The sequence below is a fragment of the Arachis ipaensis genome, chromosome B10 (assembly GCF_000816755.2).
Source record: "Arachis ipaensis cultivar K30076 chromosome B10, Araip1.1, whole genome shotgun sequence".
In the NCBI taxonomy this organism is placed as follows: Eukaryota; Viridiplantae; Streptophyta; class Magnoliopsida; order Fabales; family Fabaceae; genus Arachis; species Arachis ipaensis.
The window spans coordinates 36,766,945-36,784,169 of NC_029794.2; the positions used below are offsets into that span (position 1 = coordinate 36,766,945).

Sequence of the window (17,225 nt, forward strand, 5' to 3'; positions counted from 1 at the left end):
ATGAAGAAATTTTAAAAAATATAGTTAAAATTAAAGTAATATTTTTTATATTTGAAAATAATTTTAATTTAAAAAATAAAAATAAAAAATATTACAAAAATATAAAAAAGTTTGACCTTAATTTTACAACACATTTGTTTTACCACAAAAAAATGTCGAGTACCGTCGGATTTAGCAGTGGAATTTTCAACGGTTACGAGTGAAAATTTGTCCATCAAATAAATTACTGTCAGATTTAAAATTCCGCCGCTAAATCCGATGGTAAATAGAGGCGCAAAAATTATTTTTATTAGCGCCAAATTTACCATCGGATTTTTCGTCGAAAATTCCAACGGTAACAGGATTTACTGAAACGCATTATTTAGGCAACGGCGAATACTTTACCGTTGGATTTTTCTGCCAATAAATTCGACAATAAATTTGGGATAAAATTCAAACGCGAAACCATTCTCCCTCACTTCTGCAAACTCTTTCTCTCTCTTTTCTTCTCTCTCAACTCTCTTTCATCTCTCTCCCTCTAGTCCATTAAAAAAGGGTGCGCCGCCACCACCTGGAGTTGCTGTCGCCACCAGAAAGCCACATTGTTGTCTCAGATCGTCGTCGCACTGCTTTTGGAGTCTCCATGAAAAGCCTCCATCGTGCCGCCGTTGTTGGTGTCCCTTGCCGTTGATCGGAGATCGTCGCCTTATTGCTATCACCGCGGCTGACATCCATTGTGCTAAGGTAAGGTTGTTGTCCATTTTTCCTTTTAGTTGTTTATTATGCTACTAAACTCTAGCTCCATCACTATAAGTTTCACTGTTGCCTCCTATCACCACCACGCTTTTACCATTTTGCAGCCACCACCAGAGGTAATTTTCTTATAGTTTTGTATTTTTTATTTTATTTTTTTAGAATTTTATTAGGTATTTTATTAAATTATTGATTAAATTTTTTAATGAAGTGTGTGATTAGGATTTGTTATATTAATTTAGTGTAATTAGAAATTAAATAATATTAGGTTAGGTAGGTGTAATTTTAGGGTTTGTTTTGAGTTGGTGTTTTGGATGATTGTCAATTTTTTTATTGTTGTCTGAGTTAATTATTTTCTAAGTTAATTTGTAAATTCTGTAAAATTAGCAAATAATTAGTCAATAAATTAATTTTTAATAAGAAAAATTAGAAATATGAATTTTATAATCTTAGGAGGTAGAAATAATTAAAATACGAATTTCAATACTAATTTTAATGAATTTGGTCCAAGATTGGATCAAATGAGTCGAACCGGCCGAACCGAGCCCAAACCGGGTCTGTGGGTCCAGCCAACTGAGGAACCCGTGGAGCATGCAAAGAAAGGGAAGGAGAGCTCCATAACTTAAGCCTCCCACTTCAATCTCACGTAACTTTCCACTCCGAGTTCAGATCGTCGCACCGTTTGCGGCCACGCGACCGCAGCGTCTTACTCTACAAAATCCAGTCAATAATTAGGTAAGAAAACCACTTCTGTATTCTAATTTCTTCCTTTCTAATGTCGAAATTTATGAGTAATTATGTTGAAAATTGTTAAATTTTGGTGTTAAGGCTCAAATTAGCTTGAGGAAAACGCTTAATCTTCCTTCATTAGTACTTGAATAAGGTGAAAATCATAGAACCCTAGTTAGCTCATTGATTTTGTGTTTTGGATATTAAGTTTTGGGTATACATATGTGAAAATGTGTATTAGGTATGTATATATGTAAATTGGAGCTTGATTGTGAACATTGGAGTCTTGGTGGAGCTTTGGATGTCATTGCTTTGGATCCTTGGGGCTGAGTTTTGAACCTTTTGGAGGTGCCTTTGGGTTATACAGGAAATCTGTCAATGTATGGTTTAGATTTCTCGTATTTAATATATAATGTCTGGTGAAAACGTAGGCTAGATGACCTTAGGATAGGTGTGAATGCATGAGTATGTTGAATGCTTAGTACCTCTGATGATAATTGTTGATATAGATTGTGTAATTGTTTTGGTGGTTGATGTTGGAGATGAAAATGGAATGTTAAATTATGACTTAATGATAGTTGATATGTTGATGAGAATGAGTATGTATATGTGATGAATTATTGATGATTTTGTTGGTTTCGATAAGTAATTTACGTAAGAGGTTGGTTTAAAATTGAGGTATGATTTAGTTGTAGTAGGATGTCGGGCTGTGATTCTGTGATATGGCATGTTTTGGAACTAATTATTGGTACAGGGAGTTAGCTTTGAGTTGTGTTTTGATAAAAATAGAGGTTTGGAAGATTTTGTAAAAAATTTGTTTTTGGCCAAAATTCAGCGAGCCATAACTCGGCTTCCGGACTCTCAAATTATTTCAAACTTATTTCATATGAAAATTGGGTCCGTGAAGTTTACGCCGTTTGAAGAACAGATGAAAAATATTTTAAAACGAGAAAGTTATGTGCATCGAAAGTTCGATATGTAAAATCAAAATTCTGTAGACTTAACCATTTTTGACTAATCTGCAATGCATGTGTACGCAAACCCCTCGATACGTGGATGGGCATTTCTGTTCGACATGCATGCGTACGCATGGCTCCTGTTTCAGCAAACATGGATTTTGTGTTTTAAAGCTTAATTTCAAACCTCTAAACCTCTATTTTCATTCTTTTAAACTTAGATCTTAATAGTATGCCTAGTAATGAGAAGAAGTTAGGAGAAGTTGGTAACTTAGTGATGAAGAAAGTTTGAGAAGTAATGAATTAGGTATGAGGAGATATATGTATATATATATACTATTTAAATTATGAAACTGACTTAAGAAAAGAATGAATATTTCATCTGAGTACTCTTTCTTGAAAGTGCGACCCCAGGAGATGGTGGAAGGTGAGGATCCCCTTGTTTGTTCCTCCTGGTATTGTAAAATTACCCCTAGCGAGATGGTGGGAGGTTAGGATCCCCTCATTTGTTCCTCTTGGGCATATGAGAACGTACCTCCTGGAAAGACGCAAGGGTTGTGGTTTCGCCCCACTTGCTCTAGGTTGGTTAGTATAGAAGCTCCTCGGGTAGATACAAGGGTGTGGTTCACCCCACTTGCTCCGGATTATGATGAATTATGTATAAAAAGTGTAAATATATGAGGGATAAGTGATGTTATGGCTAAAATGAATGATTATGAATGAAAATGAATGATTATGAATGAATATGAATGAAATGAGGCTTATGCACTTATATTATCTGAGATACAAGTTTCCCTAGGTAAAGTACCATGGCTTGCCACCACGTGTTCTAGGTTGAGACTCGATACTCTGTTGACCCTACGACGTAAGGGTGACCGGGCATGTATAAATTTCCGGGAAGGATATCCCCCATTGAGCAATTTTATATAGGAGAAAAACATATGCATAGACTCTTGGGGATGCGCGTCGGGGGCAGTCTAGGGTTTTGCAGCCAGACTTGTCGGGTTGGCTTTATAACCGACAGATGAGACATGTAAATCCCGTAAAATTGGTGAATAATTAATCAATAAATTAATTTTAATAATAGAAATTAGAAATGCATATTTTATAGTTTAATTGGATTGAGCTCATTAAAATAAGAATTTTGACACTAATTTTAAAGAATTTGGCCCAAGCTGAACCGGTTGAGCCGAACCCAAAATGGGACGAAGGCCCAACCCATTGGCCCAATAGCATATTGAATATAGTTTTTGTTTTTCCCCATTCAGCAAAGGAACGCTGAACAAGCCAAGGGGAGAGAAGAGAAGGGTTCCAACCCTTGGTCTTGATTAAATCCTCCATAACTTTTCGCTCCGAGATCCGATCGTCGCACTATTTGCGGCCATGCGCCCACGGCGTCGAGCTCTACAAAGCTCGTTATGTGGATTGGTATGAAACTTCCATTTTCATTCTTAAACTCTCTTTTCCCCAAATTTTCAAAAATTATATAGAGTGGTGTTGAGATTTTGGTTCCTCGATGTTATAGGATCCGATTAGCATGAGGAAAATATTCACTCTTGCTTATATGGCACTTGGGTAAGGTGAGAACTTTAGAACCCTAGCTAATTCCTTAATTGAGTATGTTGGGTATTGAATTTTGGGTATATATTTGTGATAAATGTGTTAGGTGTATGTATATATGTGATATGAGGCAATTGGATATGTTGGAAGCTTAATTGGAAGCTTGGAGCGAGATATAGTTGCTGAATTTTGGTGATTGAGGCTTGCAATTTTGCCTTGTGGGTTGCCTTGGGTTATACGAGGAAATCAGCCAAGGTATGGTTTAGGTTTCTCGTATTTAATATATAATGTCTTGTGAATCCTTAGTCTAGATGACTTAGGATAAGTTGAATTATAAGTATTGGATTTTATTTGGTGGTTTAGTTGGCATTTCATGTTTTGTTTATTGAGAAATGAGAAATTGTTGGTCTTATGGTATGAGTACAGTTGATGTGGTAAGGAGGCTAATGAATGATAACTTTGATGGTGGTAAAGGTAATTGTTAATCGTTTTTATGTTAAGGATTATGATTTTCATGCTATTATTGAGAATGTTGAAAGAAAATGCAGGCTTAAGGTATGCTTGATTTTGATAGAATGTGGGGTTATGATACTGAATTGAAATGTTGTGGTACAGTTTGTATGGTGATAATAGAGGTTTACGAATTTTTGTGAAAAACTAATTTTTGGCCGAACTTCGGCGAGCCATAACTTGGCTTCCGAACCTCCAAATTATTTCAAACTTATTTCATATGAAAATTGGGTTCATGAAGTTTACACTGTTCGAAATAATTTAAAACGAAAAAGTTATGTGCGTCGAAAGTTTGGAGTTCAAAACTAAAATTCTGCAAACTTTCAGACTTAGCCAAATTTTTGACAAAACCTCCTTGCATGCGTACGCATACCCTTCATATGCGAATGGTCGTATCTGTTTGGAATGTATGCATATGCGGACATGTATATGCGTATGCATATTGCCCAAAAAGGGACCTATGTGTATGCGAGCATAGGGCATACACGAGCGTGCGATTCTGTCCAGTGTACATGCGTACGCGGACAGCTGTATGCGTACGCATCTTGGGCCAAAGGAGACCTATGCGTACGCATACCATGACATGCGTACGCATAGCCCTGTTTTCAGCAAATAAATATTTTGCGTTTTAAACCCAATTTTGACCTTTTAAACCTCTATTTTTACTCTTTTAGTCCCTAGATCTTAGTGATATATCTAGTAATAAGATGAAGCTAGGTAAAGGTGGTAGCTTGGGGGTGAGGTAAGATTTGAAATGATAAATTATGTATAAAAATATGTCTAGTTATATGTGTGATGCCATGGCTATACTAAATGATTATGCAATGATTATGAACAAATGTAAAGAGGTAATGATGAATTTGAGAATGAATGAACATAATGATTGTATGGATGTGTTGGATGTGAAGAAGGCAGTAGGGCACTAATCCCTCGATTCTTTTCTCCTGCATTCCTTGTGATTGTGTTCGGTGGGATGTGAGGAAGGTGGTAGGGCACTAATCCCCCGATGAATTTTTTTCTCACATTCTCTTTCTCTCTCTATCTGCATGGTGATAGGGCACTAATCTCCCGATTTATTTTCCCCTAGTGTATGCCTCCAGGAGAAGGTGGTAGGACACTAATCCCCCGATCTTATACCTCCTGTAGATGCACAGTCAAGAGATGGTATCTGGATTAGCTGCCAGGTGCGTCGGGTTCTGGCAGATAATTGGCACACGACCAGTAGGAAAGGCATGCATCATATGCATTTGTATAATTTTGTTTGATTATGCATTAATTGGAATTGTCTAAGTGATTATAATTTGCTAATTGTTATACTTTCTATTTGTATTACTTGTATTCTACTTGTGTTTGCCATTGTCTACTTGTCTGTCTGTGCAATTTCATCAGAGTTGGAGGAACGGAGGGAAGGCAGAGAGATTGGGGGTTCTAGTTCGATTTTGGTTAAGTTAGAACCTTAGAGAACCAGCTGATTATGGTTTCTGTTTTAGTACTTTAAGTTTTGTAATTTGAGTGTCGGCGTTCTAGGATTACCTTTGGCATTCCCAGGACCTTATATCTTATGTACGTGGCACCTTTACCATGTTGAGAACCTCCGGTTCTCATCTCATACGGTATTGTTTTTTTTTTTTCAAATGTAGGTCGAGAGGAACCTCGCTAGGCATCTGGAGTTCTGCAACGAAGTGGATCATTTTGGGGCTTTGTTTTATGTACTCGTATATGAGACTATATGTATATAACTCTCCTAACAACTTGTTTTACTTTTGTGCCTCTTAGAGGTGTATGGAGAACTAGGACCTTTTTGTGTATTTTGGGTTATGGGCTTTGTATATATATATATATATATATTCTCCGGCCAGCCTTAGCTTTACAGGTTGAGTTCGGAGCTTGATTTGTATTTATTGACCCTCTACTCTTATATGTATAAATATGTATCTCTTCGCTCTTCTTACACTAGTAAACGATACTTTGGGCGTTGCGCTTTTAATTTTCGCGATTTTGATTTAACCATCTTTCACTTTTTGGATATATATATATATATATATATGTGTGTGTGTGTGTGTGTGTGTTTATGAACTCTAGCTTCCTTTGTACGTAAGTTACATTATTTCTGAGCGTTGCGCTTTTATTTTCGTGATTTTGTTTTACCTATTCTTTAAAGCTCCTCGTATATTATGTTCTTTCAAGTATTATACATATATATTTTATTTTAGAGGTGGTAATACCACACCACCTCTGTTTTACGACTTAAGCATAAAGCTTTGTGTGGTAGGGTGTTACATTATGATATTAGAGCAGTTCGTTCCTATAGAGCCTGAGGGACGGAGTAACTATACTTCTGGGCATACTTTGAGTGTCTATACATGCTAAATTAGGTTATCTAACTGATAGATGTGGCATGAATGTCCATGAGCATGCATTTGGGACTTTGAAGCACTAGACTTGTGATATTAAGACCGATCAATTTGATATCACTTGTTTTGTGTGTATAGAAACCAAATGTCGACTCGTGGACGCGGTCGCAGGCGAGGCAGAGGTAGAATAGGCAATGCCATCCCTGAACCAACAGGGAACAATCCTGTAGACTTCATGGCTGCCCTGGGAAACATGGTTGTGGCTATACAGGCGACAGCTGAGGCGTTGGGAAACCAAATGAAAAATGGAAATAATGGGAATAATGGTAAAGAGGGTCCTATGACACTTGCCTCTTTTCTGAAGGTTCACCTTCCAACCTTCAAGGGGACCTCGAACCCCACTGAAACAGATAACTGGATTCAGGCTTTGGAGCGGGCACTGCAGACTCAGCAGGTTCCCAAGGAGCAGTGGGTCGAATTTGGGACTTATCAATTGCAAGACGAGGCCTACTACTAGTGACAGGGAACACGACGTATCCTGCAGCCAGATTGTGCTGTGATACCTTGGGAGGTGTTTCGGACGGAGTTCTACAAGAAGTACTTTCCTAGCTCAGCTAGAAATGCTAAGGAGCTTGAGCTACTGCAGTTAAAGCAAGGCTAGATGACTATTACAAAATAAACCAATAAATTTGAGGAATTATGCTAGTTTTCTTGAATCTGCCAAGGTGCTCCTGAGGATTTCGCCGAATGGAAGTGTATAAAATATGAGGGAGGCCTTTGGAGTGATATTTTAAGCTCCGTTTCACCAATGGTGATTAGAGTATTTTCTGATCTTGTGAATAAGAGTCGGGTGGCTGAGGAGTGTTGAGGAGGGCAACAGTGAAGAAGGGAAATCAGGGGATGCCTTTTCAAAGGAACCAAGGGAAAAACCTTACGCCGAGAAGTCAAAATTTCAAGAGAAATGGTTACGTCCCTCCACGTCCGCAAGGCCAGAATAATTACGGGCAGAACGACAATCATAACGGAAATAGAAGGGGTAACAGATAAGGGCACATTCTGATGAACTGTGGTGCTTTAAGTGCGGTTTATCAGGGCATAAGGCGATAGTTTGTCCACGTAAGAGGGCCCAAGGTGACAGTGGATCACGACAAGGAGGAGGTAAGTTGGAACTGATATCTAAATTTCATGTACGTTATAGAAAATTAGACATTGCATTTATCCATACTTAAGTTGAACTAGGATTTTAAGTGTCGAACTTAAGAACCAAATTACGAAGAAGAGACATGACACAGATTTAGCTCTTAGCTGTAAATCGCTTATGTGGCAAGAGAGAGTACGTAGCGATAACGATTAGAGCTGAGGACCAAATTATTCTTGATTACCTTATGCACGATAATACTGTTAAAAACGACAGAGCTTAAGGAGCTAGATGAAGTGATGAATAGTAGAAATGAAATTCGTTTAATTAAGCGTTCCCAATGTAAAACACCAGTTATATCAGAGGAAGAGGAAGTTAACAACAGAAAGACTTTTACGTGAGGGATTGTAACAACGCTTTTCTACAACCCGACCTAGCCCTTCTTTTATGATTTACATTAGGACTTCTATTTTGAATTCCTTCTTGAATCTTCAACAATTTATTAGACAAAAGACTTTCGATAATCGACTTATTACAGTTCAGTATAAAAACCAATTACAATATCACCTTTGTCAAATCGTCCGTGTACCATGGTTATATCACAAGTTAGCAGTCTAAACATTTCCATAATTATTTCTCGAGCTTATTTCAACACCATAGTTGGCTATTCGGTATTCTTCTCGATCCTACTTCTTAGTTCACAATTTTGTCTACGTTTAGAAGTCCTTTTAACATTTAGAGTTGATTATTCATTTAAATTACTCAACTTTTCTAAGCTTTAACTACACGTTTTAACTTGAAAACTACAACTGTGTGCTTGTTCTCAACTCACACACAGTCAACTTTTATCACAATCAATCATGAATTCACCCCTTACAATGTCATCAAACAAACTAGAACCAATCTCACCATGAGCCTACTCGCTATTTTCCACAATTCCCAACCTTATCAGCTCTCGTCATTTGGCCATACGAAACAAATAAATAATCCACGATTACTCGATAAGTTTTGCAACATTCGTAATGAATTGACCATCTTTCCAATTTTACTCCTTACTTATATAAACCTTGCTTGGGCATACTTGTGTAAGTTTTGAACTTTAGAAATTCACTGTGTGTGGAGTTGCTCACCTTCGCAATCTGCATTCTCCAGAAGTCAGTTGAGACTTACTTTACTCGATATTCCTTGTGAATTTTTGTCATTCATTTTGAGAGTTAGTACGGTAACCATACAAGATGTCCTTTTTTTTCATTCCTTGTAAACGCCATTTATGCGGTGTGAACGTCTTTCATTTTGATGTCTTCTTGAAAATTTTCTCGAGCATGGTAAACATCTAGTATTGCTCCTAAATATAGCCATCAAGGCAATAACTCATTAAGAGCAAAACTTTTAAATACGAAAGATGGAATGTGTAGTATACCACAACAAGAAAAGATTTGGACCTTTAATTTTTCCGACCCTATGGTCTATGGTTAAATCGACGCGTTAAGACACATCGATTATTTGGCTGCCCAAATATGACAAATTTTCAAACTCTGAGAGAAGAGAGCGACCTTTGTGCCAAAATTCATCATATCTGAACCTAATGACACATTACCCAAGGACTTAGGACGAGGGTGGATGCAACATCATGATGCCGTGGCGACGTCCCGGTATAAAAAACTTTTAGCAGTGATCAAAAGATTTAATACCGCTAGGCAATCAAGAACCGACTGACGAAAATCCATCTACCTTTCACCTATCAGAGAAAAACTGATCAGAGAAAAAATGATCATAAAAAAAATGACGAGGCCATACATTAGAAAATCATAAGGTGGCGTTGTATGTTAGTCACTCGGGTATCGACCTAACCCCGAAAGATTTGACACCCTAGGTCCCAAATTGATAACCGAAACAACGGACGAAGGATTAGTCAATTCAAACTAAGATTCTAACCGCGTGATGCCAACCAAAGAATTATGTAATAGAGAGGAGTGAAGACCTAAATGGTTGTAAAAAAGGAAGGTGCACTTTTTGGAAGTTAACTCAATAAGATTGGAATGGTGAGCAATTAAGGCCGAGCGATTAAGACCGGAAAGTATTGAATTCGAAATGAGACCACTACCCACACCTCTTTTTCAGGTAACTGAATTTAAATTTTGAGAACAAAATTCTTAATTAGGTGGGTAGGATGTAAATCCCATAAAATTAGCGAATAATTAATCAATAAATTAATTTTAATGAAGAGAGTTTGTCTTCTTCCCCATTCAGCAAAGGAACACTAAAACAAGCCAACGGGAGAGAAGAGAAGGGTTCCAACCTTTGGTCTTCATTAAATCCTCCACAACTTTCCACTCCGAGCTCCGATCGCCGCACCAATTACGGCCACGCGCCTACGGCATCGAGCCCGACAAAGTCCGGTATGTGGATTGGTATGAAACTTCCATTTTCATTCTCATACTCTCTTTTTCCCAAATTTTCAAAAATTATATAGAGTGGTGTTGAAATTTTGGTTCTTCGATGTCATAGGGTCCGATTAGCTTGAGAAAAATATTCACTCTTGCTTATACGGCGCTTGGGTAAGGTGAGAATTCTAGAACCCTAACTAATTATTTAATTGAGTATGTTAGGTATTGAATTTTGGATATGTTTTTGTGATAAATGTGTTAGGCATATGTATATATGTGATATGAGGCAATTGGATATGTTGGAAGCTTAATTGGACGCTTGGAGCGAGATCTGGTTGTTGAATTTTGGTGATTGAGGCTTGCAATTTTGCCTTGTGGGTTGCCTTGGGTTATACGAGGAAATTGGCCATGGTATGGTTTAGGTTTCTCGTATTTAATATATAATGTCTTGTAAAACCTTAGGCTAGACGACTTAGGATAAGTTGAATTATAAGTGTTGGATTTTATTTGGTGGTTTAGTTGGCATTGCATGTTTGGTTTATTGAGAAATGAGAAATTGTTGGTGTTATGGTATGAGTATAGTTGATGTGGTAAAGAGGCTAATGAATAATAACTTTGATGGTGGTAAAGGTAATTGTTAATCGTGGTTATGTTAAGGATTATGATTTTGATGCTATTATTGAGAATGTTGAAAGAAAATGCATGTAAGGTTGAGGTATGCTTGGTTTTGACAGAATGTGGGGTTATGATGCTAAATTGAAATGTTATGGTACGGTTTGTATATTTAGAGTATTAGTATTGAGTTGAGTTGGTGATAATAGAGGTTTAAGAATTTTTGTGAAAAACTAATTTTTGGCCGAACTTTGGCGAGCCATAACTTGGCTTCTGGACCCCTAAATTGTTTCTAATTATTTCATATGAAAATTGGGTCCATAAAGTTTACACCGTTCGAATAATGGATGAAAAATGATTTAAAACCAAAAAGTTATACGCGTCGTCTATAGACTTTCAGACTTAGCAAAATTTTTGACAAAATCTCTTTCCATCCGTACGCATACACTTCATACACGAAGGGTCGTTTCTGTTTGGCATGTATGCGTACGTGGACATGTGTATGCGTACGCATACTACCAAAAAAGGGACCTATGAATACGCGAGCATAGGGCATACACGAGCGTGCGATTCTGTCCAGTGTACATGCGTACGTGAACAGGTGTATGCGTACGCTTCTTGGGCCAAACGGGATCTATGCGTACGCATACCATGACATGCATACGCATAGCCCTGTTTTCAGCAAATAAATGTTTTACGTTTTAAACCCAATTTTGACCTTATAAACCTCTATTTTTACTCTTTTAGTTCCTAGATCTTAGTGATATGTCTAGTAATAAGATGAAGCTAGGTAAGGTGGTTGTTTGGGGGTGAAATAAGATTTGAAATGATAAATTATGTATGAAAATGCAAAGGTACGAAGTATATGTGTGATGCCATGGCTATACTGAATGATTATGCAACGATTATGAACAAATGTAAAGAGATAATGATGAATTTGAGAATGAATGAACATAATGACTGTATGGATATGTTGGATGTGAGGAAGGCCTTAGGGTGCTAATCGCTCGATTCTTTTCTCTCGCATTCCTTGTGATTGTGTTCGGTGGGATGTAAGGAAGGTGGTAGGGCACTAATCCCCCGATGAATTTTTCTCTCACATTCTCTTTCTCTCTCTATCTGCAAGGTGGTAGGGCACTAATCTCCCGATTTATTTTTCCCTAGTGTATGCCTCCAGGAGAAGGTGGTAGGGCACTAATCCCCCGATCTTATGCCTCCTGGAGATGCGGAGTCGAAAGACGGTATCCGGGTTAGCTACCGGGTGTGTCGAGTTCTGGCAGATAACCGATCGTGAGCTCACGGCTAATAGGAAAGACATGCATCATATGTATTTGTATGATTTTGTTTGATTATGCATTAATTGGGATTGCCTAAGTGATTATAATATGCTAATTGTTATACTTGCTATTTGTATTACCTGTATTCTATTTGTGTTTGCCATTGTATGCTTTTCTATTTGTGCAATTTCATCGGAGTTGGAGGAACGGAGTAAAGGCAGAGAGATTGAGGATTATAGTTCGATTTTGGTTAAGTTAGAACCTTAGAGAACCACCCGATTATGGTTTCTGTTTTAGTACTTTAAGTTTGATAATCTGAGTGTTGGCGTTTTAGGATTGCCTTTGACATTTTCAAGACCTTATATCTTATGCACTAGCACCTTTACCATGTTGAGATCCCCCGGTTCTCATCCCATACGATATTGTTGTTTTTCATATGCAGGTCGAGAGGCACCTCGCTAGGAGTATGGAGTTCTGCAGCGAAGTGGATCATTTTGGGGCTTGTAATTTACTCATTTGAATATATAAATTTTGATTTGTTTGATTAATTATAATTTGTGTGTTGATCATGTTTATAGTTTGTGATTAAAAGTGTATAGCCTGCTATTACGAAAAATACTCCTGTAGACAATAGGTTTGTAAGTTGCTAAAATTATATAAGTTTAAATAGAGATACCATTTGAGAGTTATACATATGCAAGTTAATGAATTACTTAGAATCTTAAATAGATATATCATTTATATAATTAATTTTTCTTTTCAATATTTTATTGTCTATAAAGTTTTAATTATGCAATTTACTTAGCCACCATAAGGTATCTTGTTGTTCATATCGAACCTTATGTAACTTCATTCATCTTTTCTAGATTTAAAATATATGTTTATAGTGCTACTTTTTTCCATACACGAGTAATTATTTTTTTACTTTATTCTTAAACTTTGATTGTGAACTTTTTTTTTATCAAAGATAGGAGACTCGAACCCGCAACCTCTTAATTGAGTTTGGGGAGACTATGCCATTTGAGCTATCACTACAAGAAAAATTGCTTTTAGCGGCCATTTATTTTGTTTTTAGCGGCAATAAAAATAGTCACTAATACATTTACCGGCAATTAGACATTAGCCGTCTTATGCTTTGTCACTAAAAGGTTTTAGTGGTAATTATAACATTTGCCGGTAAAGACCGTTTTAATGGCCGCAAAAAGTATATAACTTTTAGTGGCCATTTTCTTGGCAATTTATATGGCCACCAAAAGTAATTATAAGATTGCAATGTTATTCACTTTTAGTGGCCATTACTATTGCCGCCAAAACTCATTTTACTGGCAATTTATATAGCCACTAAAAATAATTCTAAAATTGTAATATTATTCAATTTTAGTTGCCATTACTATTGCCGCTAAAATCTTAAGACTTTTTTTAGTTATACTCATTTTCTTAGAAGCAACGAACTATCTTTTTTCTAGAATCAAGTATATATTTTTGCCAAGAATAGTTATTATTATGCATAATATAAATACACTAAAATTTATTGCTAAAAAATGAGATATTTTATTAAACTCAAAATATTAATACACAAATTTCTCTTGAAAAATAATATACCATGTTACAAATCTAAACAACAAAAAATACTACAAACCTATAACTATATTACATTAATGTAGCAATACAAGTGTTAGCAATGATCTAAAATTGTACCTTTAAAAGTAGCCTACTAACTTTCGTTTTTAGCAATTGATCTAAAAATTTAAAAGTAAATGAAAAAGAAAAATCATGAATCATGAATATACTAAAGAATCCAAAACTATAAATCTTTGGCCACTCTTCAAGGAATTGATAGCTTAGTCAATGTTTTTCACCTTTGAAGATTTCACCTCTTTCACACACCTTGTTTCTTCTTTTCCAAAGGAACTGCATTTGCCTTCAAGGATGGTTTCTTGGTAGGAACTGCTTTTGAAACTTTCTGACTTACTACTCAATTGTGGAGTTTCGAGGACCAGTTTTGTGATTTCCTAGTCTTTTTATTGGATGGATGAATCTTAGGCTTGTTCTTGGAAGTAATATTGGTGTCTATTGAAGTAGTCTTCTTAGAAGCACTTCTTTCCGCAATTCTTTCCTCCATTCGCTTTCTACTTTCTTTTTCCTATCAAAACAAAATAGCCTTCAAAGTTCAAACAACAATAACAGAAACTTGAACAAGTAATGGAGTTCCACTTAGAAGAGTTAAAATTACCTTTGCATATTTGCTTTTAGTAGCTACCATTCTGCTTCCAGGGGATGCTCTGGTTTTTGAGGTGATATCTGATTTGCTCCTTCCATTAAGTCCATTTACTGGCCTATCCCTTTGCTAGAATCTGATTGACAAAATAGTGGCATAAATGATTATGCCAACCAAGTCATCATATATCAAAAAAGACGACTGAAAAAATCGATCACTAGTTTAAAACTACCGTTGAACCATACAGCATAATCTTCTGAACTTTTGTGATCTCGAAACCAGTATGGTTGTCCTCATTAAATATTGTCAAGCTGATCAAGCAATCATTTTATGAGAGATATATAGAAGGTTCCTAAGACCAAAATCTCATGTTTTCAGATTACCAAGTATATATCAGCAAATCAATTTATGACTAAATTAGTGACTGTAGTCAGTCAGCCAAACACCTTCATTTTATTTTTCAACAAGCAGCGAGTCAAGGTCCATGAAAATAATTAAACAATAAAACATATCGTTAAAAGGATAACAACGACAATGGTTGAGTCACTAACCTGAAACAGTGTCTCAATGAGTTTAATTAGACTGGCCAGCTGCCGTAGGACGTGAATTGTAACCACTTTGTGTTTAAATATTGAACTGCTACGAAGATAAAGGACAACTGGAAACAAATGAATGTTGGTTTTTGGAGCAGATCTGCTGGTAAGAGCCGAAATATGTCCATGGCACCTTCCACCCATCATATGAAAGTTGATTTCAACAATTATAATAATAGGATTAGAGCAGTTTAAGAGTGAGAATAAGATACATCCACACAGTGGACTAAACTTTGTCAAAAGCAATTGAATGTTGTCACTGACCTCAGGAAATGTTATACTACACCCTTGAATTTGCTGGAACTGAGAGATATTGAGTTTCCACATGCTTCACTAGGCAAATGTTATCCTCAAGTTCCATGATCACTTGGATACTCAAAGAACACTCAGCAGTCCAGGAACTCTTATTTTCCAACTCAATAGTTGTGTGTAGATAAGCTCTTTCATAATTGTTAAAAAATGATGACACCAAGTGCGGATCAATTATTTTTACTGGCTGCACAAAACAAAGATACTGAAATCATCCTCCCAAGTAATGGTTAGAACTTAGAAGCACTATCAACTATCAAGAAGTAAACTCTAAAGAATGCTCAATCAAATTCATTAGCTGTATGGAAAAAGGTATCATAGCATTTCTCTAATTGAGAACTACAAAAAAATCAGTATATGACAGGACTAGCAGTTCTTTATATTTAACCATGAATACAGAAGGGAGAGGAAGGACAATGCACTGAACCGAAAAGGACGATCAGGAGAAAAAAGGCTAACTTAAATGGTCTCAATGACAAATTCTCATGCATGAAAAGAATTTGGGATAGTGAAATAACATATTTAATATAAGTATATAACTCACCCCAATAATAAAAATAGAAACTTCATCCCATATTCTAGTATTTCTATCTCTACAACCAAATTCAACACTAGCATTAGATAAAGATGCATTTTGTTTTACATGACCCATTCTGTAGTGCACATTCTCTTCAAATTTTAAGCAGTCAACATGTAATGCTCAAAATGCACTATATTTAAAAGAATGATGGTTTTTATATATTATTTGACATAATTAAGGGAAAATAAAAGGAAATACATTGTCCATGGAACATTAATCAAGTAAGTGACCTTATTGGAGCTATCCAATCCCAGCCTTCCACATATTGTGTGGCAACATCCTTGCCTATCTGCAGAGCAACAAACGAGAATGACTTAGACACTACAATAATCAATCACTTCCTCTATAACTCTCGTCAGGCTCTCAATTCCAAAGCCCTAACTGATTTAATAAGCTCTAAACCGTATCCTGACCTCATGATCACCACCCTGTCCCCCTTCAGGAGGAATTCTCCCAGGATGATCGGGAGGGTGAACAAGAACAGATAGAAGATTACTGCCATCAGGGTGAAGAATATCGGTGACATCAACTACATGCCTTCGAAACATTCCTTTTGGCAATGTGATTTTGTGCCCATTCAAATACACATTAGCATAGTAATTGATTCCACGAAAGTTCAGATCACAGTGTTGATTGATAGACTGCAAAGGATTCAGTAATTAGTTAACTTATGTCAATCCATGATCTATCAAAACAATAAAGAAACAAATATCAAATAAAGAACCACAACAACAGAGCATCAATTTCAACATGAGAAGAAGAAACGTACCAGCTTACAGTTAAAGGTGGTAAAAAACTAGAAGGTATAATAATCTCTTCTAGAATCAGCAATATCTACAATGTCTTCATTTTGAAGTCCATAAAAGGGATCAGGCACCACTTTGTTCTTCGCTAAGGTCCCCATAACATTGTCAATTCAATAGATAGTAAACTACCACAAAGACAAGAATGAAAGGAAATGCATGAATGGATAGTAATTAAAAGCTAATAATGCTATGTTTGTCACAATCAAGAGAGAGAGAGAGAGAGATTACGTTCCAGGGACGAGAGCTTGCATCCATGGTGAAGTGGGGGAAGTAGGCGGGTGAGTAGTGGTGAGTTGGATTCCAGTGAATTGGACTTCGGTGGACCTGGCTGCCAGCCACCCTGAATCAAGCACCGTCTTGCGGTGTTGCTCCGCCATAGTCGCCGGAGTTGAGAATAATTAGATCGCTGAACCGACACGAGTCAGAGAAATGAGAACAGAAATGTAAAGAAAAAGGGTAACTTT

At 36.6% G+C, this 17,225-nt stretch overlaps 1 long non-coding RNA gene across 7 annotated transcripts; it reads right to left on the bottom strand.

The window, feature by feature from the left end:
- On the bottom strand, window positions 13,931-17,219 carry LOC107623464. Of its 7 annotated transcripts, none has more exons than XR_001616475.2 (8): window positions 16,990-17,219; window positions 16,725-16,846; window positions 16,369-16,596; window positions 16,186-16,244; window positions 15,331-15,562; window positions 15,025-15,199; window positions 14,489-14,609; window positions 13,931-14,398 (listed from the first exon to the last, which is right to left on the bottom strand). It is a non-coding gene; the product is annotated as an uncharacterized LOC107623464 (long non-coding RNA). The 7 variants fall into 7 exon arrangements; XR_001616473.2 differs by having other exon boundaries at window positions 16,725-16,886; XR_002355554.1 differs by adding an exon at window positions 14,719-14,784 and having other exon boundaries at window positions 16,725-17,219.